Raw genomic sequence first — 5,245 nt, 5'->3', positions numbered from 1 at the left:
ATATATACTGGCAAAATTTCAAATAATATATCAAATACTAAGTAGGGATACTACTTAAAAGTGAAAGGACTACTTCCTTTAATCAAGGAAAAAAGAACCCTAAGAAGATGCAAAATATATGGACTAACTTCATAGGTGTACCCTTGATATCATGCCACACACATATGATAATGTTCCCTCCCCTACAGCTCTCTAGGTTAAGTCTGACAGAGCACCTGACTTTAAGAAACAAACACACAACCAGTGAAACATACATGGGGAAAGATATGTACATTTTGAAAGTATTACATTCAGCAGCTGTTCCACAAGCTGACCATTTTTAGGGCTGTCCAACAATACTGTTAATCCAGGTGAACTATTTAACCAGATTTAATAGTTGATTGATTAATAATAATAGAATCCAAGTTAAACAAGGCATGTATACATTAAAGAAAGCAGTACAGAAATGTACTGTATATGAACTGTTTACAAAAACATACAAAATGTTGGATGGCACAAAGGATACAGTGCTAATATAAGCAGATTGTTTAAGCTAAATGCTTAACAGAAACAGTCCATCCCTATAACTAACAAAGAATATTTAAGGGACATAAAATATTTCCTATAAAAATAATGCTATATGGTGTAGAGTACTTTGTTCAGTGTATTTTTAGGTGGTATTCATATATTCATTTTTCTTCTTGTTGATTCAGTGAATATATCTCCATCAGGTTTCCTTTTTCATTCCATCCGAAGCCCCAGGAAAATCTAACTTGCTAACAATCATTTAAAGCGAGAAGAGACGAAAGCAGGAGCAGCAGCATTATGGGTACAGCTGGGACAGTGTGTGCTTGCAGGTGTCTCTCAGAAATGTGCTACCTGTCGCCAGAACTTGTGCTATCAGCTTACACCTTGGTACCAAACAAGGTCACTTCACAGAGTTGTTGAGGTGATTTTTTTAATACCTCTCCACTGAGCAAGAGTGGAGCGGCCTACTGGTTCCAAAACTGGTGACTGGTTATGGTTTAAAGCAGAATATGGAGCTACCATGGCACCCTTGACGAGGTGGGGTGCATCCTGTCTGTTGAGTTGGTACTGTGGCAGTTGGTCCCAGTGGACGATCCAGGGATGTCTGAGCACAAGGGCAGCAGTTAGTCGCTGATGAGGGTCTACATGAAGCATCTTTGACACCAAATCCTTTGCTGTATCTGAAACAGAATTCCAGTAACCACCACTGAGTGGGAATTTTCCACTACCTATTCAAGCCAGTATTTCTTCTGGGGTATCATCAGGACCATTTGCAAATGGAGTGTAACCACTGAGCATTGTATAGAAGAGGACACCAAGACTCCAGATATCACAAGCAACATCATAGCCTTGTTGTTTTAAAACCTCTGGTGCAACAAAATTTGCAGTGTAACATGGGGACATAAGCAGACCGTTTTCAGCTCTGAGTTGTTTTGCAAAACCAAAATCACAAATTCTAATAGATTCAGGATTACCAGGTTCATCCACATAAGTCTCTGTGAACCACCCCTTGTGCATGAAGATATTCCACAGTTTTGGTTATAGTAAAGAGGACAGCACTGGCTTCTCATTCAGCACTGGCTTCTCATTCAGAGAAAAATTTCTGCCTAAGAATTTTATCCAGTAATTCACCACCTTTCATCAGTTCTGTTACAACATATACATATTTTCCATCATCACATACATCCTTCAGAGTAATAATGTTTGGATGCTGGCCATAACAAAGTAGGATTTCAATTTCTTCTGTTGGGTCTCTCTTGCTTTTATCAATAATCTTCACTACAAACTCCATGTTTGTGGCTTTATGTATACATCTCTTGCAAACAGAATAGGAGCCAACTCCAATATCTTCTTTGACTTCATATCCATCCGTAAATTGAATACTGTTACTGTGCAGCTGCTGAACAATTGAATGTATACCAACTGTCTGCATAGCCTGACTTTTATCAGCTGACATGATCGCAACAAAGCTAAATCCCGGGAAAAGCTGATGTGCATTAGCACTAGGTGGAATGCCAGGTGAATCTTTGGGAGTTTTTGCAGTAAATTCAGGATCAAAATAGAATGTATCTTCAGGTCTGCCAGTTGCAGGTTTAAAAGGTGGATGAATTTCTCTTCTGTAGAGTTTATTCCAGTCTATCGTGGAGAAAAATGAATGTCTTTTAATTTCTTCAACTCCATCTGGTCCTGTGCCTAATCTGTTAGCAGGATTTCACTGGAAAAGCATACACAAAAGACTCTGGGCTTCAGGACTCAAAAACTGTGGCATTCCATGTTTGGCCTTAAGAATCATAGTCATTGTTTCTTTTCGATCTTTTCCTTGGAAAAGTAGGGTACCAGTGAGCATTTCAAACATCAGCACACCAAAAGACCACCAATCAGCACTTTGAGTATGACCACGACGATTAACTACCTCTGGAGCCATATATTCCACAGTTCCACAAAAAGAACAGGCCTTCTTCTCATGGTCAATAGACTCTTTACTCAAGCCAAAATCTGTTAACTTGATGTGACCTTCTTCATCAAGAAGTATGTTTTCTGGTTTCAAGTCTCTATAGATTATTCCCAGGCTATGTAAATGGTCTAAAGCAAGCGCAAGCTCAGCCAAGTAGAATTTGACATCTTCTTCTGTGAACATCACCTCTTTGGATAAGCATGTAAACAAATCTCCTCCCCTGAGAAAATCCAAAATACTGGATTTTCCCTTCAGTTTGAAAAGCATAATGCAACTTGACAATAAATGGATGATTAACTTCTACCAAGATATCACGCTCCACTTTTGTCCAAACACTATCTCGAACTTTCAATGTGGACTTCTTCAATACTTTCATGGCATAAAGCTGTCTAGCATCAGAGCCTGAGATTTTTTTAACTAAGAAAACCTTTCCGAATGATCCCTGCCCTAATACTTTTAAAAGCTCAAACTGAGAAGGATCTGCCTTTTCATGTCCTTCCTTCCTTTACATGATGAGTGACTGTAATTTCTTTGATGCTGCCTTCTTCAGATTGTGGATTAATCTCCTCCTCTCCCATAGATTCATCCATAATTTGCTGTCCATTCTCTGCGCTGTCGGACGGGCTCTCCACAGCCATCTTCTGCCACAGGCCCGCCAGCTGCGCCAGTGGCATCTTCCCCCCTCCAAAACCCCCCCGCCCGCCGCCTTCACTGCCTCCTCCCGCCCCGCCCGCCCCGCTCCGTCGCCGCCCGAGCCCCACGGCAGCAGCGGCGGCAGCAGTAGCAGCAGCCCGCAGCGGCGGCAGCCCGGGAGAGGGCTCGACACCGACACCAATCGCCCCAACGCTGCGCGCCCCGCAGTAGACGCCCGCGCGTCGAGGGAGAGCCTCGCGCCGCCGCCGGGCACGGGGTCTCGCCCCTTTCTTCCTCGCCTCCTTCCGCCGCCGCGACTACAGCTCCGCCCCCCCGCCCGTTCCCGCGCCCGCTCCCAGCAGATCAGCGGCCGCCGCGCGCTCCCCACTTCCGCTCACAACATGGCGCCTAAGCGATACCTGTCTCTCAGAGCGAGGCTGGCCGCCGCCGCGCGCACCCGGGGCGGGGCTTGCAGAGGCCACGCCCTCAAAGTCCGCCGCGCTGTGCGCCTCACTACTCCCTCCCTTCTTTCCAGCCTCAGCTTTGGGGCCTCGCCTACTTTCAGGAAGGGCGAGCCCCGGAGATCTGGGGGCGTCGAAGAGAGGCGAGGGAAAAAGGAGCGGCGAGGCAAAAGCGGCGGGCGGCGGGGAAGATGTAACTACCACAGGTCTGAGCAGGTCAGAGGCTCGTAGGGGATGATAGGAGCAATGGTCCCCGCCCAGAGGAAGAGGGGAGAGAGCAAGGCACATGGGGTGCAGTCCCAGGCCGGCTGCCCCTGTTGTGTCTACTCAGCCAGCCTCCTTCGGAGGTTTGTGCTGGCGCGCCGGGGCTAGAACCCGCCCTCCGGGGTCACCCGCTGGCCATTCACCTGCCTCACCTCAGACAGGGACATGGGAAGCTTGAGGGCCCCGAGCTCCCCGTGGCTCGTGGCTCGGCTTCCAATGGAATGCAAGGCTCTTGAAGTAAATACCCCCGTGTTTTGTGTTTGACATTCAGGTTGCATTCGTTCTGCATCACTCACCACTCTCACATCCCTTCCCACGCCCGCTGAGTCCTCGGGCTTCAGCCCAGGATCCCAAGCCCTCTCTCCCTTCTGCCTCAATCTTTGTGAAGGAGGATATAGGGAGGTTACGGAAAGCTGCTCCTCTTTCCGCAGAGGTCAAGGAGTTATTGATTTTTTTCTTTTTTAAAAAAAAAATCTTGTAGGCAGATGTGCGGGTTTCCTGCTCATCTGTTGACTTTAAATAATTGAAAAGTCTGGCTGCCCACGGGTGGAGAAGGAGGAGGAGAAGGCCAAGAGCTATCTGACTCCTCCTGTGGGCCGAGATGGGATAATCCTGGGCTTAGAAAATCCTTCCTTAGCGATGGAGCCCTGAGGAAAAAGGAGAGCTTGGGAATAGCTGTCTTGAGTGGGTCATAGAAAGATCTGACCCCACAGCCATCCCGCTAGGTGCAGCGCACGCTGGATTGTGCCCGCCCAGAGAGCAAAGTGTAAAAGTCTTCTGAGCTGTGTGGAAAGCTACTACAGCCACTGCCAAATGCCATGCAAGTTGGAAAGGAAAAAAAGCAAGAGAACTCTGTAGGTCACACTCTAGGCCATCCAGTCCTTTGGTGCCAGTAGGCCGCGGCCCAGACGTACTGGGTCTCCCACGCCCCGCCACCACAGCTCGTCCCCGCGCTCCCTGCATCTGCCTGGGAGCAGCTCCCTTTCATCCTTCCCGGCGCAGACACCTGGAGCGCCTCCGCCTTCCTCCCTGAGCAGGTGGAAGCACATAGGATTAGAGCCCCACACCTAACCGACCCAGTCTGCGCAATTAGCGAGAGGTTCGGAACTGAGCCAGTGAACCGCAGGACTTGGGCTCTATCTAGATCCTTTGAGCTACCTGGGGAGGTCCCATCTGGTAGGGAGCTGGAGAGTCGGAAATCCTCGCTGAGAGCCCTCTCTGGCATCCCCGACCCCGGGCACATAGCTCAGGATTGAGCAACATCTGGGCAAGCTCAGTGTGGCCTAGGAGACTAGATGGAAGGAGCCAATTTGCTCGGCTTTTGTCACCTGCACAAACCTTCTTCACATGCTGCAATTCCTACCTAGACTCAGACTCACCAAAAGTGGCAGCTCCATCTGTATAACTCCTGACGTTAGGGCCCGCT

The 5,245-nt window shown here is 48.1% G+C and overlaps 1 pseudogene; it reads right to left on the bottom strand.

The window, feature by feature from the left end:
• Window positions 1-912: 912 nt before the first annotated feature.
• Window positions 913-3,246, bottom strand: LOC102872783 (annotated as a pseudogene).
• Window positions 3,247-5,245: the final 1,999 nt, after the last annotated feature.

The sequence above is a fragment of the Elephantulus edwardii genome, unplaced genomic scaffold, assembly GCF_000299155.1.
Source record: "Elephantulus edwardii isolate Elephantulus edwardi_28Jun2011 unplaced genomic scaffold, EleEdw1.0 scaffold00246, whole genome shotgun sequence".
Classification (NCBI taxonomy): Eukaryota; Metazoa; Chordata; class Mammalia; order Macroscelidea; family Macroscelididae; genus Elephantulus; species Elephantulus edwardii.
The sequence above is the reverse complement of the archived record's forward strand: the minus strand, read 5'-3'. Positions and strand labels throughout refer to the sequence as shown.